This window comes from Staurois parvus, unplaced genomic scaffold, assembly GCF_062004578.1.
Source record: "Staurois parvus isolate SC_StPar_1 unplaced genomic scaffold, SC_StPar_1.0 ptg000057l, whole genome shotgun sequence".
NCBI lineage: Eukaryota > Metazoa > Chordata > Amphibia > Anura > Ranidae > Staurois > Staurois parvus.
In genome coordinates, this window is record NW_028317853.1 from 132,142 (window position 1) to 153,508 (window position 21,367).

Genomic DNA, 21,367 nt, shown 5'->3' on the forward strand with positions numbered 1-21,367 from the left:
TGGTTTGTGTTGTAAATAAGGCAGAAAGCGAACATGTCTTACAGAGTACAAACATGCAGGATAATATATCTACTATTGAATCCAATGGTACAAACTCTGAAACTTTTTGTAACTATATTGAGCATCTTGAGCAAGAAATTGAAACTCAAAATGTTGCAATATCAAGAAACATGCAAATATCTGTGTTGTTTAAGAAAAAGCAATCAGAAACTGCACAAGCCTCATATATTCCAGATTCACCCAGTGCTACAAAGAAGAGTAGTGAGGTTACTGTTCAAAGGCAGAAATTACTTGCCAGAGCATCCAAGCTGAAATTACAGATTCAGGATCAGTTAATGAAAATATTGAAGGATATACCAGCATATGATATGAAAGCAGATGCTTTCCATAATTCAGATACTTTTGAGAGTTTTTGTGATAGGTTTCAATTAAATAACGATCAAAGAAATCATATTTTCGGATTATGGATCCCAAGATTTATGGCTCGTAGATTAACCAAGACGCTATATATTAATGAGGATGATATGGAAGTTCATAGCAATGCATTAGACTGATTTCGTCAGTTGTTGTTATACACTACTGGAGAGGAGACACCTAGTTTGGAAATCTTAGACTCCTTAAGAGCGACTATTAATGATGATTCTTTTGATTTTAGAATTCGATTTTCTAAAGCATGCAGGATGATATTTAATTTAGAAGAAGAGACTCCTGCCATGGTTAAAGATTTTGTAAAAAAATTTAAGTATCTTGATCCAGCATCTTTGTTGATTGCTAATGGAAAGGATAATTTAGATGATGCAGCTTACGTTATAGACAAAGTAAGAAGACAATTAAAGCAGAGTAATGTAAGACCAAAAATTGCTACAATTCAGAATAGTTATCATAGAAATGAAAATCAAGTAACATTCAAGACAGGAAACACTGCCCCCTGCAGGAATGACAAAGTAAGACAAGGGACTCAAAGAGATCCACTTACTTTGTATTATTGTTCAAAGCCAGGTCATTTTAAGTGGCAATGCAGGAAATTTTTGAAAGACATTCAGATGAGAAATTTGGGAAAAGAAAATGGACTTATTCCTCTTGAACCGTCTTCTCCACCTCGTTCACAGGAAGTTAAGTCATCTTCACCCTACGCTCCTCTAAAAAAAAAAGCTCAGTGAAATGCCAGTTGGTAATGGAGGAAATGTGAACAACTTACATTCATCCAATACTTTAAGACAGCCATTATTACCTTCACCATGACTGGCGAAAGAAAGGGAGTTTAAGCCTCACTGTCTGGATTATGTAGCTCCAATTTTCTTAGACAAGTGTGGGCATCCCTATGTAAAAAACAAAATTAACGGCCAAAAATTAAAATGTCTTTTAGACACAGGAGCTCAAATTAGTGTCACAGATTTGAAATTACCTATTCCATCAAATGCAGCAGTTTGTACAGTTGTAGGGTTCAACGGGAAAGGTGATGCTCATGCTAAAAATGTAAAAATGTATCTTTTGAAATTCCAGGTTGTTTGCAAACTGAAATTGACATTTAGTATTGTCAAGGTGCAGAGAACATTATTGGTACAGAAATGTTTTGTCTCAAAGAGGGTGGATACTTGATTTAGGCAATGGTATTGTTTGGCAAGGCCCTGCTAATCGTAAGCTTATGGTAATTGACCCAGCAGGTTATTGCAAAGTCGGCAGAATCTGTTGGACAGAAGCAATTGATGCTGACTATAAATGGCCAGATACGGGAGATAATTTGGAATTGAAACAGTTAGTACAATTACACAAAAAACTTTGGAGTCAAAGTAAAAATGAAGCAGGACTATTTAAATATGTTGAAGTGGATATACAAGGCAAAGACCATCCCCATTAAAGCACTACAAGTTGCCGCCAGAATCCGATGAACCTGTATCAATAATCATAAAAGAACTGTTGGAACAGGGTATCATCAGGAAAGCTAATTCAGTTACAAATAATCCTTTGTGGGTAGTGGCAAAGCGTGATGACCCTAGTGCATACAGATTATTGATAGACAAATACACTCCAAGTTTTACACCCATTGTGGTGGAAACTCCAGACATCATGTCTCAAATAAACGCCAATGCAAAAGTGTTCTCTGTACTTGACATTACAAATGGATTTTTTAGTATTAAATTGGCTAAGAGCTGCCAATACAAATTTTCTTTTGTTCATAGAAATGTGCAATATTGTTTCAGGCGTCTTCCAAAAGGATTTCATTCTTCTCAGTCTATTTTTCACTAGGCATTAGAAAATGTTTTATCTAAATTCTCTAGACCAGATTGTTTAATCCAATATGTAGATGACATCTTTCTTATGACTGATACTGAGATTGAACACATGACCCTCTTGGCAGAATTGTTTACACTTCTGCAAGACAAAGGTCTCAAGTTGAATACACGCAAAGTTCAGCTCATGAAAAATGAAGTGAAATTTCTTGGAGTTCTGATTGCTCCAGGAAAGAGACAGCCTTTACAAGAACGAATTGAGTTTATTGCGTCACTTCCTGTACAAACAACATTCAAAGCACTGAGAGTGTTTCTGGGTTTGGTAACTTTTTCTAGAGATTTTATTGAATCATTTGCAGAAAAAACCAAACCACTATATGATTTGTTGAAGCACAATGAGGAAATGTATTTGGTCCCTGGACAGAAATCCAGCAAAAGGCTTTTGAAATGTTGAAAAATGATTTACAAACAGCTCCAGCTTTGGCTACTGTGGATAAGCAAGCACCATTTGCTTTGCAAGTGCATGCTTCAGAAACTGCAATCTCAGCTGTCTTGATTCAGAAACAGGGAGGAGTCTGGAGAAGTCTTGGATACTTCTCATGTCTTCTTTCTCCAGTAGAGAGAAGTTTTGATGATTGTGTAAGACAACTTGTGGGAATACATTATGCAGTAAAAGCAACAGAGCATATTGTAGGATTCAACAAAATTATTCTACAAACCCCACATAGCACTTTGAAATTCCTTTTTGAGAAAAATGTTCCTGGAGTTTCCAACCAAAGATTTTCTCAATGGTTGTTAGCTCTATCACCTAAGCAAATACAGGTTGAACATAATGCCAAGTATGTCCTACCTCAGTTGATGGAATACAACGGGTTAGAACATGAATGTTTATGTGAAGTCCAAGAGACTTCCTCTCCTCTTTTTCATAGAGAGGCAGAGAAAACTGATGAACCTGTATTTGTTGATGGTTCAAGATACTGCATGTCTGGTAATTATTACAGTGGATATTCAATTTGGTATCCAAAGCATAATTATTTCATAAAGCACAAATTGCCAGGACATATTTCAGTTCAAAGGGCAGAACTTGAAGCAGTAAAAACTGTGATGACATTAGACAAGGAAGAGAACAGATGTCCATTAGTGATCTATAGTGACAGCTCATATGTTGTAAGTTCCCTGACTGATTTACTACCAATTTGGAAACATAGAGGTTTTGTGGATGCATCCAATAAAGTCCTTGTGCACAAAGAGACACTTGAATCAATTTTTGAACTTGCAGGGGAAAATCCTTTTGCCTATGCTAGTGTTAAAATTCCATCTCATAGAAAGGACAATGATTAGATGAGTGTGGGCAATAGGACAGCTGATCTCTTAGCAAAAGAAGCAGCTTTACATGGAGAACCAGTGATTCAGTCTGAACTAGTCTCAGTTAATGTTGTTAGGAAGACAGACACACAGATTCCCTCCTTTGCAGAAGAACAGAAAAGGGATTAATCTCTTTCTGCTTCTCAGGTTGATTCAAAATCTCCCTTTGTTTGTGAAATCGTGATTTTGTGTCATGACACGGGTTTCTGCGTCCTGTTATAATGCAGCATCTACTGGTAGAATTTACAAAATACAATCATGAAAGCCTAGGTCACATAGGTAAACAAAGATTGCTTGAAATTCTCAAAGAAAAATTTTACTGGGACAAAATGGAAGAAACAGTAGACAGTGTAGTTCAATCTTGTCTAATCTGTGCTCAAGTGAATCCTCGACCAAAGGGTCAAAAACCTCCATTACAAAGAACTCCTCCAGCAGATGGACCATGGTGCACATTACAACTAGATTATATAGGACCGTTACCTACAGGTAAAAATGGGTACAGATATGCTTTAGTTGTAGTTGATGTTTTCTCAAAATGGATTGAAATTTTGCCTGTTCGAAAAGATGATGCATTAACAACTGCTAAAATGCTAATTAATCATGTTTTTCCAGTCTGGGGTATACCAACAAACCTCAGTAGTGACAGAGGAACTCATTTCACAGGTAAAATCATGCGGGTAATATGTGAAATCTTAGGAATACAACAGAGATTTCATGTGCCATATCATCCACAATCTGCAGGTATTGTGGAAAGAATGAATAGGACCGTCAAATCAAGAATTGAAAAAATGTTATTGGACAGAGGAAATACTTGGGTTGATGCTGTACCATTGGTTCTGATGAGTGTCAGAAGTACAACATCTTTTGCAACACAGTATTCTCCTTTTGAGTTAATGGCATGTAGGAAAATGCCGCGTGTGTTTCCCCATGAACCTTTTTTGTCTACACCACAAAGAGAGGCAATAGGAAAAACAAAGTGGTTACAGATGTTGCAAGACAATCTGAACACCATTGTACCACATGCAGCTACTCGCATGCAAAAAAATGGTTCCTCTGCATTCTTCAAAGTTTGAAAAAGGAGGACAAGTAATGATAAAAACTTTCAGAAAAACTGGACCATGGCAAAGCAATTGGGAAGGTCCATTTGATATTTTGGATGTTCAAGGGGTAATGGTAGAAGTTCAAAGACCTTTCAATTCAGTGAAAAATGCTCGTAGACAACAACAAATGTGGGTACACACTGACCAATGTAAATTGTTTATACCGAGATAATGATACTGCATTTCTTTTACAGAAATTGATTTCAAAATCTGGAAAAGAAAAAGAATCGCAGATTCCAGAAAGAAGTAAAAATTACAACAAAAGAACATAAAGAAAATCAAAGCAGTAAAAAGGAAAGACTTATCATCACAGGATTGATCTTTTCTCTAGTGACAATTACATCATTGGTAATATACATCATAAACTGTTCCAGCAATGCAGAAGTTAATAAGATTGAAGCCCTACATAAGAAATACATTACACTTATTAGGAACAAAAGATTTTTTCCAAAGAACAGTGACATTAATACAGCTAAAGCCTTGTTAGGATGTGTGTGCATGGGCTACGGAAGAACTTGTATGGATATGTATTTCGTTCATAGTAATGATATTGAAGTAAGCTAAAATAGAGTCTAAATCAAAATTTCTTAAATTGCAAGGATCTTATATAATCAATAACAAAACTAGTACCTTTGAATGTAATTTATCAGATATGGGATTCTGGGTAATAGTTTTAAAAGGAAATGAGCCTACTATTTGGTCAGGAGATATTACAACAGACATGTTAAATTCTGGAAAAATAGGAAGTTCTAAAACAGATATTTGATATCAATTACAAAGTTATTCACAATTTCTTGATCCCGAACATCTGAATATAAATGGGAATGAAAAAGAGGACATAGTTAAAATATGGGATTTCCAAGTAGCAAGAGCTTTGGTTCAAACTAAAGTCAAAGTAATTGTTACTGTTTTAGATTTGATTGTCCCAGAGATAAAAATATCTCCTCAATCTTTAAGACTCATAGAAGGAAAGGATAATCTGAATTTGATGTGTAGTACACAAATACACCTACCTCAAAATTCATTATTAACTTGGAAAAGAAATGAGGAATTTTTGGGATGTTTTCATCACTATAAAACTGATATTATCCATAAAAGTATTTTTGGTAATTTGAACTGGGATAATGATAAATTTGTGTATCATCAAAACACTATATCTATTAATGACACAGGTATATATGAACGCTGCATATCAATAGAAAATTTTCCAATGAAATGTGTGAATACAAATGTAATTGTAATATCCCCTAAAAAAACACAGTGCACGGATAAGAAATTTATTCAAGCTAGTCCTTTCCAAATTAACCATTTCCAAACCAGGCTCCTTTTAAGAGAAGGAAAGTTTGTTATTATATTGTGGAACTTCAATATTTCAGATGGAAAATCTCAACAAGGTTTCCACAATGTCAAGAACATCTGGTTAATATGGAATTAGGTATTGAAAGATGGTTTGGAACTAATATTAAGAATCCTCACAGGAATAAGTGTGGTATAGTTGAAGGTATTTTAGGAGGAGTTGGTACTATTGGAAGTATTACAAATAGTATGGACATTAGTACATAAAAGTCTGATCTCAAGACAGCTGGTTTAATGGGAAGCAATAGCATTAAAGTGCAAAGAAACTTAAATCAGATATTGGAAAACATGGTGATTAAAACAGCCAATATTATGGGTCCATCTATATTACATTTACAGAATATTACTCTTAATTTAATGGCAAGTGAACAGCATTCCCATATAGCCAGAGCATGTTTAGAAATCCAGATGGAATATTCCACAAATTTTAAAATAATAGCTCAAGCCTTTCAAAGTGGAATAACTCCTCTAGGTATTGTACAAAATTTACCCAGAGAGTATGCATATGCCATAAACCATACAGATCTGTGGGTAAATAGATGGATAGGAAGTTATCAGAACATATGTTATAGTTCTTCAATGATTACTGTAGCAGGAAAAGAACAAATGTTGGTTCCAATCACTGTCTTGGGATTACCTGTTAACAACACACAATTACTATATTATCAACTACAATATGCAGATTTTGCATTTAATGTTAACAATTTCGAGTTAGAACAATTAGATCTGTCTTCATGTTTACAATTTCAGTCTAAAGTTATTTGTCTACCTAATCAAGACAAAGGTATATTTAATTCTTGTTATCAGAACCATACTTTATGTTCAGCACGGATAGAAAAGGTTAAAACTACTTCTGAGTATTTCAATTGTAGATAAAAAGAAAGTTTTGTTTCCAAGTTATGTCAAATTCAGAAAGGGTTCAATCTTTCTTCTCTTCTTGTACGCATACAGAAAACAAGTTGAGGATTGTTCTGTATAGAAGGAGATACTTTAGCAATAAGTGTTAATGGGATGAGAATGAATTTGACAAACATACTTATGAAAAATGTAAGTGCTCTTCCCATACAGTACAATATATCTCAGGTGGATGAATTCCCTTGGAGAGATTGGGCAAATGTTATACAAAAAGGAGGGGTGGAGCGTGACCATGGCGGCACAGGAGAGGGTGTAGTAGGCACTCTCCGTTAGCCTCCCCTCGTTTATCCTCCCTATGAGGCCTCTACAGAATGACCAGCAGCATTGAATGAGTGCAGAGACCCACCTGCAGGAGAGGGTTCCCGGAGTCCTGAGGACGGTCGGATCCAGGAGAGTGTCGGGAGAGAGCCGGGAGAGGGACACCTCGGGGTTTTTCCCCGACGCCCTGCGGCTGCTACTGAGGAGGAGTGGGGCTGCTGGGGAACGGTCGGGCAGCCTAGAGCCAGGAGAGAGCCGGGAGAGGGACACCTCGTGGTTTCCTCTGGCGTCTCGCGGTGGCTTCGGAGGAGGAGCAGGGTTGCCAGGGAGACGCCAGTGAGACGGTCGAGGCATTGGAGCGGCACCGACACATGGGAAGCCGCGGAGGAGCTCTGGGAGGAAAATGGAGGAGAAGGTACAAGCCCAAGCTCAGACCATCCCAAAATTAGAGAAATGGATAATTGAAGATAGAAAAGAACATAAGAGATTGCTTTATAGGATGGAAGAACAAGAAAATAGAGAAAGGAGAAATAATATCAGAGTAAGAGGAGTTCCGGAACTGACACAGGGGGAAGACCTAAAAGAGCTATCTGGTAAAATCTTGAACTTCATAATGGATAATTCGGATGGGGAGATGTTTAAACTGGATGAAGTATACAGGATTGGGAAGTATCAACAAGGAAAAGGGGTAGAAAAACCAAGAGATATAATCGTTAAATTTCATAACTATGGAGATAGAGAAGAGATATGGAAAAAGATTAAAGGAAGAACAAATATCACATATGGAGGGAAAAATATCCAAATTTTTGCAGATTTGACAGCAGAGACTCTGAGAAGGAAGAGATCACTGAAACCCCTATTAGAAGAGATGAAAAAACAAAGTGTGAAATACAGATGGGGCCGTGACTTAAGTTTAATTGGGTGGAGGGATGGAACTACAGCTATTTTAAGATTCCCGGAAGATATGGAAGAATTTTGTGACAAATTTGGACTGCAGAGACAAGTGATACCTGGTTGGGAGGTGGAGGAGGGAGAGTTGGACACTTGTGGGTCAGGAAAGTGGCATCTGGTTAAAAGAGGAAATAGAGAATCAATAGATAAGGGGACATTGGGGAGGAGGGGGGGGAGGTAAGCGGCCATGGGCAGAGTCGAACCCCTATAGAGGGATCAAAAGTGGAATATGATCCAAAGGCATGGGAAGCCTGGGGGGGATGGGGAGGCGGGAGGGAGGGGGGGGGAGCTGGCAGGGGGGGAGGGTTAGGAAGGGTGGGGGATGGGGGGAGGTGAGGGTGGGAGGGAAATGGATAATAAGGGTAATACTCTGCAGGATAGAGAGAGGTATTAAAAGCAAGGGTAAAGAGAAGGAGGATAGTTATGTGATCTCTAGTTAGAAGGGAAAAAAGAAGGATTTAAAAAGGATGGAAGATTTACAAGTCATCACTTATAATGTAAAGGGGTTAAATTGTCCTGGGAAGAGATTTAGGTTATTTAAGGAATTACATCATCAAGCAGTTTCGGTGGTTTTTTTGCAGGAGACACATCTTGAGATAGAGTCTAAGGTGAAGCTGAAATCTAGGGATTACCCAACATGGTATTATGCAGATTCCCCAATTAAGAGAGCTAAAGGGGTGGCAATAGGGTTCAGAAAAAATATAAGATTTGAACTGAAGGACAGAAAAGTGGACCCAGAGGGGAGATATTTGTTTTTGAAGGGTAAAATACAAGGGGTGGAGTGCACAGTAGCTAATATATACTGTCCAAATAAAAAACCAGAGGAGTACTTGAAGGGTGTGTTAAAAAAGTTGATGGATTTTAAAGAGGGCTGTATAATAGTGGCGGGAGATTTTAATTTTTGTATGGATCCACAAATTGATACAAATTCTAATGTGCAACGAGAGGGGAGTAGATCTTTGAGACTATTAAAGAAGGTGATCCATGAATGCCAATTGGTAGACGCATGGAGAATCTTGCATATGAAAGATAGAGACTACACATTCTTCTCAAATGCACATCAGATATATTCAAGGTTGGACTATGTATTGATAGAACATCACTTTATAGACTCAATGGTTAAAGCAGATATAGGAGTAATGACGCTTTCGGATCATGCCCCTGTTGTATTGAGGATGGGATGGGGAAAGAGGAGAAGGGGTAGGTTGGAGGCTGAATGAAGCACTTCTCACGGACAAGGATATTGCACAGAGGATTGGGAAGGAAATTGAGAGATTCTTTAAAGAGAATGAGACAGAAGATGTGTCTAAGGCAACAGTATGGGAGGCTCACAAGTCATATATAAGAGGAATTTTGATTGCAATTGGGGCAAGAAAGAAAAGAGAAAGAAGAGAAAAAATTAGTGGGTTCTTAAAGGATATATCGGAGTTAGAACAGCTACACAAAAATAGAATGCTAAAAGAAATTAAGCAGAAGATAACAAAAAAGAAAGAGGAACTGGAAACTCTGATGGAAGAGGAGAGAAGGAGAGTGTATAACAAAGTGTTAAGTGAAAACTATAAATGGGGAGATAGGCCAGGAATATATCTAATGAGAACCTTAAGGAAAAAAAAAAATAGGAATTATATAGATAAAATAAAAAGCCCCAAGGGAGAATTGGTCCACTCAAATAAAGAGATCGCAAGGATGTTCGTGGATTATTACAGGAAGTTGTATAATATCACCCCATACGATGAAGTAAATAATATGGAAAAGGAAAAAAGGGAAAAAAGGAAGATTTATCTAAAAAATGCGGGATTACCGAAAATAAAAGAGGACCAACTAAATTCCCTTGAAGCAGAGATTACACAAGAAGAGATAAAGATAGTAGTAAAAAGTATGGAGATGGGGAAGAGTCCAGGACCAGATGGTTACACAGCAGGGTACTATAAAAAATTTAGTGAAATATTAAACCCCAAATTGGAAAAATATATGAATGCCCTGGGAGGAGAGATGGACATGAGGGGAGAATCTTTGCAGGCTCATGTGGTACTGTTACATAAAGAAGGGAAAGACGTCTCGCAATGTTCGAGTTATAGGCCCATTTCACTGTTGAATTTAGACACCAAGATATATGCAAAGGTCCTAGCGAATAGGTTGAAGGAGTTTATGCCTAAATGGATACATGGAGATCAGGTGGGCTTTGTCCCAGGAAGAGAGGGCAGGGACAATGGGCTGAGATCCCTGATGCTGATACAGAGAAGTAAAAAAGGGGAGGTACCGGTGGTGGCCCTTTCAATTGACGCAGAAAAGGCCTTTGATAGAGTAGACTGGGGCTTCATGATGGACACCTTAGAAGACCTAGGAATTGGAGGTAGAATGAGGGAATGGATTGGAAAACTGTATAGTAAACCCTCTGCAGTGGTAATAGTAAATGGGGAAAAAACAGAGCCCATTGGGATGTCAAATGGAACAAGGCAGGGCTGCCCTTTGTCCCCCTTATTATATGTTTTGTCATTAGAGCCTCTTTTATCAACAATAAGGAAAAATGGAGATATAAGGGGAATTCAGATAGGAAGTGTAGAACATAAAGTGGCAGCTTTTGCTGATGATCTGCTGTTTTATGTGGGGAATCCCAGGATAACACTCCCAAATCTAATGAAACTGCTGAAGGAATATGGGGAATTGTCAAATTTAAAAATCAATCCAACAAAAACTGAGATCTTAAACATAAACATCCCAAAGAGTGAACAAGAAAAAATACAAGAAGAATTTCCCTTTATTTGGAAAGAAAGAGATATAAAATACTTGGGAGTAAGGCTCAGCGCGTCGTATAAAAACTTGTATAAGCTAAACTATATTTCATTATTAAATGAAGTAAAAGGGGAATTAAAAGCGTTAGAGAGAGGAATTCCATCATGGTTAGGACGTATAAACTTGGTAAAAATGATAATTGTACCAAAAATCTTATACAGATTCCAAATGGTACCAATTAAACTCCCGGAAGCTTTTTTTAAAGTAATAAAAAGAATGATAACGGGATATATCTGGAGGAAGAAAAAACCGAGGGTGTCCCATGAGGTATTAAGTAGAGATAAAGAGAAGGGTGGTTTGGGAGTTCCAGATATAAAGAGATATTATAAAGCAGTAATATTAGGTAGAATCTTAGATTGGACGTTCAATTTAGAGGGGAAAAGTTGGGTAAAAATTGAGAATACACTTAGTGGAAATAAATTGAATAGAATAATATGGTTACTGACACAATATAGAGGATTGAAGGAGGATTTAAGTTTGTACACTGTTAATGTATTAAGGGAATGGGATAAAATACACAAATATATGAAATGGGAATTTAATTCTATACTTATGCCACTAAGAAACACAGAATTTTTTCCACCAGGTAGAGAAGAGATAACAGGTAGATGGTTTATAAAGGAGGATGTCCAACTCAGAGACATAATGGGGGATGGGAAATTGAAGATCTTTAAAGAGCTGGAAAAGGAAAAGGGAAATATTTTCACTAGGCTAGATGAGTGGCGATACTATCAATTAAAACGTTTTTGGGGAAATCTTAAAAAACCCCTGAGAATGAAAAAGGATTGGAATTTGTTTGAAAGGTTGTTGGATACACGGGGTGATGGGAAACATGGAATAGCTAAAGTATATGGAATTCTCACAGATTTAGGCACAAACACTAAACCATTGCACATTGTGAATTGGGAAAGAGACATGGGGGTGGTATTAGATGAAGGAAAACAGAAGAAAATAAATAGATTAGTTCACGGAAATGTAAGTTTGAGGGATGTGGAATTAAATTATAAATGTTTGATAAGATGGCACATTGTTCCGAGTGTAGAGGGTAAGATAAGCGCGGAGAAATCACAGTGGTGTTGGCGAGAGTGTGGGGAAGTGGGGACAGTTTATCATTAGAGATGAGCGAATCGAAGTATCCGAAGTGGAATTCGAGTCGAATATCGGAAAAATTTCGATTCGTGCCGAATCCGAAAAACAGCCTAATTCGGACGCGCGAATCGAAATTTTTCCGAAAATGGCGGCTGACATGTGCGGCGACGGAGCGGGGATGTCGGGGAAGGCGCGCAGACAAGGCGCGCTGCCCCATAATGCATTCCTCAACGACATGTGATCGCATCAGCCAATCAGCAGCCAGCCAGCCAGCACTGTGTAATGGTCGAGGTATATATAGCGGCCATTTTGGAAATCTTCATTTGCCTGCAGTCATTGAACAGAGGCAGACCGCTCTGTACTAGGGACAGGGACAGAGTTAGGGCCACAGAAACGAGAATTGGGGACAGAGAGAAGTTACTTAGGGACAGAGAACCATTACTCAGGGACACAGACTTGTTAATGAGGGCCACAGAATCGTTATTTAGGGACAAAGAAACGCTAGTTAGGGCCACAGAATTCATACTCAGGGACAGACAGAATTGTTACTCAGTGCCAGAGAATTGTTACTTAGGGCCACAGAAACGTTATTAGGGCCACAGAATTTTTACTCAGGGACAGACAGAATTGTTACTGAGTGCCAGAGAATTGTTACTCAGGGACAGACAGAATTGTTACTGAGTGCCAGAGAATTCTTACTCAGGGCCACAGAATTCATTCTCAGGGACAGACAGAATTGTTACTCAGGGACAGACAGAATTGTTACTGAGTGCCAGAGAATTGTTACTCAGGGACAGACAGAATTGTTACTGAGTGCCAGAGAATTGTTACTCAGGGACAGACAGAATTGTTACTGAGTGCCAGAGAATTGTTACTCAGGGACAGACAGAATTGTTACTGAGTGCCAGAGAATTGTTACTCTCACAGACACAAAATTGTTACTTGCACAGACACAGAATTGTTACTTGCACAGACACACAATTGTTACTCAGGGCCACTGAATTCATACTCAGGGACAGACAGAATTGTTACTGAGTGCCAGAGAATTCTTACTCAGGGCCACAGAATTCATACTCAGGGACAGACAGAATTGTTACTCAGGGACAGACAGAATTGTTACTGAGTGCCAGAGAATTGTTACTCAGGGACAGACAGAATTGTTACTGAGTGCCAGAGAATTCTTACTCAGGGACAGACAGAATTGTTACTGAGTGCCAGAGAATTGTTACTCTCACAGACACAAAATTGTTACTTGCACAGACACAGAATTGTTACTCGCACAGAGACAGAATTGTTACTCAGGGCCACAGAATTCATACTCAGGGACAGACAGAATTGTTACTGAGTGCCAGAGAATTGTTACTCAGGGACAGACAGAATTGTTACTGAGTGCCAGAGAATTGTTACTCTCACAGACACAAAATTGTTACTTGCACAGACACAGAATTGTTACTTGCACAGACACACAATTGTTACTCAGGGCCACAGAATTCATACTCAGGGACAGACAGAATTGTTACTGAGTGCCAGAGAATTCTTACTCAGGGCCACAGAATTCATACTCAGGGACAGACAGAATTGTTACTCAGGGACAGACAGAATTGTTACTGAGTGCCAGAGAATTGTTACTCAGGGACAGACAGAATTGTTACTGAGTGCCAGAGAATTGTTACTCTCACAGACACAAAATTGTTACTTGCACAGACACAGAATTGTTACTTGCACAGACACACAATTGTTACTCAGGGCCACAGAATTCATACTCAGGGACAGACAGAATTGTTACTGAGTGCCAGAGAATTGTTACTCAGGGACAGACAGAATTGTTACTGAGTGCCAGAGAATTCTTACTCAGGGCCACAGAATTCATTCTCAGGGACAGACAGAATTGTTACTCAGGGACAGACAGAATTGTTACTGAGTGCCAGAGAATTGTTACTCAGGGACAGACAGAATTGTTACTGAGTGCCAGAGAATTGTTACTCAGGGACAGACAGAATTGTTACTGAGTGCCAGAGAATTGTTACTCAGGGACAGACAGAATTGTTACTGAGTGCCAGAGAATTGTTACTCTCACAGACACAAAATTGTTACTTGCACAGACACAGAATTGTTACTTGCACAGACACACAATTGTTACTCAGGGCCACAGAATTCATACTCAGGGACAGACAGAATTGTTACTGAGTGCCAGAGAATTCTTACTCAGGGCCACAGAATTCATACTCAGGGACAGACAGAATTGTTACTCAGGGACAGACAGAATTGTTACTGAGTGCCAGAGAATTGTTACTCAGGGACAGACAGAATTGTTACTGAGTGCCAGAGAATTCTTACTCAGGGACAGACAGAATTGTTACTGAGTGCCAGAGAATTGTTACTCTCACAGACACAAAATTGTTACTTGCACAGACACAGAATTGTTACTCGCACAGAGACAGAATTGTTACTCAGGGCCACAGAATTCATACTCAGGGACAGACAGAATTGTTACTGAGTGCCAGAGAATTGTTACTCAGGGACAGACAGAATTGTTACTGAGTGCCAGAGAATTGTTACTCTCACAGACACAAAATTGTTACTTGCACAGACACAGAATTGTTACTTGCACAGACACACAATTGTTACTCAGGGCCACAGAATTCATACTCAGGGACAGACAGAATTGTTACTGAGTGCCAGAGAATTCTTACTCAGGGCCACAGAATTCATACTCAGGGACAGACAGAATTGTTACTCAGGGACAGACAGAATTGTTACTGAGTGCCAGAGAATTGTTACTCAGGGACAGACAGAATTGTTACTGAGTGCCAGAGAATTGTTACTCTCACAGACACAAAATTGTTACTTGCACAGACACAGAATTGTTACTTGCACAGACACACAATTGTTACTCAGGGCCACAGAATTCATACTCAGGGACAGACAGAATTGTTACTGAGTGCCAGAGAATTGTTACTCAGGGACAGACAGAATTGTTACTGAGTGCCAGAGAATTGTTACTCTCACAGACACAAAATTGTTACTTGCACAGACACAGAATTGTTACTCGCACAGAGACAGAATTGTTACTCAGGGCCACAGAATTCATACTCAGGGACAGACAGAATTGTTACTGAGTGCCAGAGAATTGTTACTCAGGGAAGACAGAATTGTTACTGAGTGCCAGAGAATTGTTACTCAGGGACAGACAGAATTGTTACTGAGTGCCAGAGAATTGTTACTCTCACAGACACAAAATTGTTACTTGCACAGACACAGAATTGTTACTCGCACAGAGACAGAATTGTTACTCAGGGCCACAGAATTCATACTCAGGGACAGACAGAATTGTTACTGAGTGCCAGAGAATTGTTACTCAGGGACAGACAGAATTGTTACTGAGTGCCAGAGAATTGTTACTCTCACAGACACAAAATTGTTACTTGCACAGACACAGAATTGTTACTTGCACAGACACACAATTGTTACTGAGTGCCAGAGAATTGTTACTCAGGGACAGACAGAATTGTTACTGAGTGCCAGAGAATTGTTACTCAGGGACAGACAGAATTGTTACTGAGTGCCAGAGAATTGTTACTCAGGGACAGACAGAATTGTTACTGAGTGCCAGAGAATTGTTACTCGCACAGACACAAAATTGTTACTTGCACAGACACAAAATTGTTACTTGCACAGACACAGAATTGTTACTCGCGCAGACACAGAATTGTTACTCAGGGCCACAGAATTCATACTCAGGGACAGACAGAATTGTTACTGAGTGCCAGAGAATTGTTACTCAGGGACAGACAGAATTGTTACTGAGTGCCAGAGAATTGTTACTCAGGGACAGACAGAATTGTTACTGAGTGCCAGAGAATTGTTACTCAGGGACAGACAGAATTGTTACTGAGTGCCAGAGAATTGTTACTCGCACAGACACAAAATTGTTACTTGCACAGACACAGAATTGTTACTCGCACAGACACAGAATTGTTACTCGCACAGACACAGAATTGTTACTCAGGGCCACAGAATTCATACTCAGGGACAGACAGAATTGTTACTGAGTGCCAGAGAATTGTTACTCAGGGACACCTAATCGTTGAATTAAATAGTATGTCAGACAACATGCAGAGGAGTGGCAGAGGAGGCAATGTTTTAGGAGCGAGCAGACGTGGCAGCAGAGGAAGGGGTCGAGGCAGCAGTATTCGCAGCCAGAGGCCAGTGCTCCCGGTGTCATCCAGCGGTCGTGTCTCCACCGACAACCCTGCCGTCATTGATTGGTTGGCTCGGTCGTCTTCCTCTTCCCAGGTCACCTCTGACACCTACAGCCAACGGTCGGTGGGTACGTCAGACACAACCGTTAGTTGGCATGGCCCGGGACCAAGCCCACTGAAATCACGTGTCCTCTACCTGCCCCTGTCCTTTGCTGTTCCCTCACCAAGCGAAGTATCGCATGCTGTGGGCTCAGCCCCACTGTACAGTGAGGAAGAGCTAACAGAGGGCGGTCAGGAACGGGGGGAGACATCGGCCTTTTCAGCAGCCAAGCGAACAAGTACTGGCGAGGAGAGTGGCTCGGTAGCCGGTCTAGAGACAGGTCTGTCTCCTGACCCAGACGCAGCCGAGGGGGCTAGTAGTGAGGCGGAGACCCTACTTGATGATGAGGAGGTTGATCGCACTTGGCAGCCTCGTCGTCATCAGGCAATTTCTTCCGCATCATCAGGAGAAGAGGGTGGCAGCTTGGCAGCGAGCAAAACAGTCGGTGGGTTGCCCAGGAGACAGCAGCAGGGTCGCATCAGTGTCAGTGGAGCCAAACGTCCACGGAGTAGAGCACCAGCTCCACTGCAGCCTACCACCACGGCCAGTAGTGGTGCCGGTGCGCACGGAGGAAGTAGCAGTCAGCCAGTGAAGAGTAGCGGGGGCAAAGTTTCCTACTCGGTGGTGTGGCAATTTTTCCTCAAGCCGCCCGAGGAAGTAAATGTAGCCGTATGTCGACTATGTGGCCAGAAATGCAAGCGTGGCCAGGGGGCCCATGTTGGGACTACAGCGTTGCGTCAGCATATGCAGCGTCACCATTCGGTGGCCTGGGAAAACCGTGATAAACATACGGCGGTTCTGCCTGCCCCAGCCCCCGCTCCATCACCCGCTCCGTTACTTGCTCCGTCACCCGACGTCGTCAATCGCCCTCTATCAGCCAGTCAAGGCTCCAACACCTCTGCTGAGGGGAGTTGTCGCTCATTGGCATCTTCCGCTCGTTCAGATGCTCCTTCTCCTGCTACTCCTCTTCTCGGATTCCGTCAACAGTCTTTCTTGGAATCCGTATCCAAGAGACAACAGTTTGCGAGCACGCACCCGACGGTGCAAAAGCTGAACGTCCTCCTGTCCAAGTTGCTGGTGCTGCAGTCCCTCCCTTTCCAACTGGTGGACTCAGCACCTTTCCGAGAAATGATGGCTTGTGCCGCGCCGCGGTGGAGAGTGCCAAGCCGTCATTTCTTTGCCCAAAAGGCAGTGCCAGCCCTGCATTCACATGTAGAAGAGATGGTGGGCCAGTCTTTGAGCATGTCGGTCTCTGCCAAAGTGCACGGCAGCGCCGACGTGTGGAGCTGTAACTACGGTCAGGGACAGTACATGTCATTTACGGCCCACTGGGTGAACGTGGTGCCGGCACAGCCGCACCAGCAACTTGGACAGGTCACGACGCTTTTGCCTCCACGTTTGCACGTCCTTGGTCCAGCAAGCATGTCCGCCTCTACCACCTCTTTTTCCGCCGTGTCCTCAGCCGCCACCCCCGTGCCAAGTCCCATTACCCGACCGGCATATCACATGTGCAGGGCGCAACGGTGTCACGCTGTGCTGCACCTGGTATGCCTTGGCGAACGTAGTCACACAGGGGAGGAACTGCTGAGTGTAATGAACAGAGAAATCGACAGATGGCTGTCTCCGCGCAAACTAAAAATCGGAACCATGTTGACTGACAACGGAAAGAACATGGTGTCTGCTCTGCGTCAAGGAAGGTTGTGCCATGCGCCATGCATGGCTCACGTGTTCAATCTGGTTGTCAAGCGGTTCCTAAAATCCACCATCCCACTGCAAGACATCCTTAAAATGTCACGTAAACTGTGCATGCATTTCAGCCATTCCTACACCGCAAAGAACACCCTCATTGAGCTGCAGCGGCAGAACGGAATTCCACAGCATCGCCTGATCTGCGACGTTGCAACAAGGTGGAATTCAACCCTACACATGTTAGACCGCCTTTACGAGCAGCGAAAGGCCATCACCGATTTCCTGATGTTACAAGCGGATAAAGGTACTCCCCTGTGTAACTTAGATGTCAGCCATTGGCAGCTCATGCGTGACACCTGCCGCTTGCTCAGGCCCTTTGAGGAGGCCACGCTATTCGTGAGTCGGCAGGACTATGGGATGAACGACGTCATTCCTCTGTTGCACGTCCTGGAACAAATGCTGTTAACAATGGCTGGTCAGGGTGCGGTAGACGTGGCGCACAGATCTCAACGCCACATGACCCCTGTGGGGGCAGGACAGGAAGAAGAGGAGGAGGTAGAGGAGGACATTTGTGCTCAGGAATTATTGAGTGAAATGGGTGGTTTTTCCACTCAGCGGACAGGAGTGGAGGAGCAGGAGCATCTGGTAGAGGAGGAGGAGGAGGAGACAGAGGACCCAGACGCACCGTGGCAGTATGCTGTGGAGATGGAGGCAGGGAGTCCCTCGCATTCCTTGGCACAAATGGCCCATAGCATGCTCGGTTGCTTGCGTAGCGACAGCCGAATAATAACCATCAGACAGAGGGATGACTTTTGGCTGTCCACCTTGTTGGACCCTCGCTACCGGTCCAAAATGGTGGCCTTTTTCACACCTGCTGAGAGGGAGGCCAAAATTACGTACTATAAAAACCACCTATGTAGTCAGTTGGTCTCTGCCTTTGTGCGCCATCGTCCATCCTCAGACACTGTGGGCCCTGTGCGCTCGCGTTCCGCTGGCATGGCAGCAGGGGAGGGGTGGGGTGGTAGGAGCAGTGGCAGCTCCACCAGCAGCGGCTGCCTCAGTCTGCAGTCGATGATGAGTAGCTTTCTTCACCAGCGCAGTGAGGAAACTACTAACCAGCCGCAGCAGCAGCAGCAGCATCAGGTGGACCTGGAGCAGGAGCTCAAACAACAGGCTTGGGCCTACTTGGACAGCACCCTGCCAACCGAGGTAGACAATCCCCTTGACTACTGGGCAACGAAACTTGACCTTTGGCCCCAACTAGCTGAATTTGCCCTTGAAAGGCTGTCATGCCCGGCCAGTAGCGTGGCATCGGAGCGCGTGTTTAGTGCGGCAGGAGGTATTGTAACTCCGCGGAGGACACGACTGTCCACCCAAAGTGTGGAGAGACTCACGTTTGTGAAAATGAATCAGGCGTGGATTAGTCTGGATTTCAAACCACCAGTTCCTGACACAACTGACTAAATCCGCCATGAATCATGCCTCAAACATGTGCCACTTTCAGGTCTCCTCACACTGCTGGTGTGTTGAATTTTTTGACATAGGGTGCTGGCAGATTACGGGCCTCCTATAGCTGCTGCCAGGCCCCTAATCTGCCATAGGCCCCTATATACCACCTCCTCCTGCTGCTGCCAGGTCCAGAGTCTCTCATGGGTCCCTGTACGGCCTCCCATTGCTGCTGTCTCCATCGCCACACTCTGCTGCCATGTGCCACTTTCAGGTCTCTTCACACTGCTGGTGTGTTAAATTTTTTGACATAGGGTGCAGGCAGATTACGGGCCTCACATAGCTGCTGCCAGGCCCCTAATCTGCCATGGGCCCCTATATACCACCTCCTCCTGCTGCTGCCAGGTCCAGAGTCTCTCATGGGTCCCTGTACGGCCTCCCATTGCTGCTGTCTCCATCGCCACACTCTGCTGCCATGTGCCACTTTCAGGTCTCTTCACACTGCTGGTGTGTTAAATTTTTTGACATAGGGTGCAGGCAGATTACGGGCCTCACATAGCTGCTGCCAGGCCCCTAATCTGCCATGGGCCCCTATATACCACCTCCTCCTGCTGCTGCCAGGTCCAGAGTCTCTCATGGGTCCCTGTACGGCCTCCCATTGCTGCTGTCTCCATCGCCACACTCTGCTGCCATGTGCCACTTTCAGGTCTCTTCACACTGCTGGTGTGTTAAATTTTTTGACATAGGGTGCTGCAAGATAACGGGCCTCACATAGCTGCTGCCAGGCCCCTAATCAGCCATGGGCCCCTATACCGCCTCCTCCTGCTGCTGCCAGGTCCAGAGTCTCTCATGCCATGTGCCACTTTCAGGTCTCTTCACACTGCTGGTGTGTTAAATTTTTTGACATAGGGTGCAGGCAGATTACGGGCCTCACATAGCTGCTGCCAGGCCCCTAATCTGCCATAGGCCCCTATATACCGCCTCCTCATGCTGCTGCCAGGTCCAGAGTCTCTCATGGGTCCCTGTACGGCCTCCCATTGCTGCTTTCTCCATCGCCACACTCTGCTGCCATGTGCCACTTTCAGGTCTCTTCACACTGCTGGTGTGTTAAATTTTTTGACATAGGGTGCAGGCAGATTACGGGCCTCACATAGCTGCTGCCAGGCCCCTAATCTGCCATGGGCCCCTATATACCGCCTCCTCATGCTGCTGCCAAGTCCAGAGTCTGTCATGGTCCCTGTACGGCCTCCCATTGCTGCTGTCTCCATCGCCACACTCTGCTGCCATGTGCCACTTTCAGGTCTCTTCACACTGCTGGTGTGTTAAATTTTTTGACATAGGGTGCAGGCAGATTACGGGCCTCACATAGCTGCTGCCAGGCCCCTAATCTGCCATGGGCCCCTATATACCGCCTCCTCATGCTGCTGCCAAGTCCAGAGTCTGTCATGGTCCCTGTACGGCCTCCCATTGCTGCTGTCTCCATCGCCACACTCTGCCATGTGCCACTTTCAGGTCTCTTCACACTGCTGGTGTGTTAAATTTTTTGACATAGGGTGCAGGCAGATTACGGGCCTCACATAGCTGCTGCCAGGCCCCTAATCTGCCATGGGCCCCTATATACCGCCTCCTCATGCTGCTGCCAAGTCCAGAGTCTGTCATGGTCCCTGTACGGCCTCCCATTGCTGCTGTCTCCATCGCCACACTCTGCTGCCATGTGCCACTTTCAGGTCTCTTCACACTGCTGGTGTGTTTAATTTTTTGACATAGGGTGCAGGCAGATTACGGGCCTCACATAGCTGCTGCCAGGCCCCTAATCTGCCATGGGCCCCTATATACCGCCTCCTCATGCTGCTGCCAAGTCCAGAGTCTGTC

At 43.0% G+C, this 21,367-nt stretch overlaps 1 pseudogene; it reads left to right on the forward strand.

Annotated features, from left to right (window-relative positions):
* The first annotated feature begins 680 nt into the window (after positions 1-680).
* On the forward strand, positions 681-6,928 carry LOC149469917 (uncharacterized; annotated as a pseudogene).
* Positions 6,929-21,367: the final 14,439 nt, after the last annotated feature.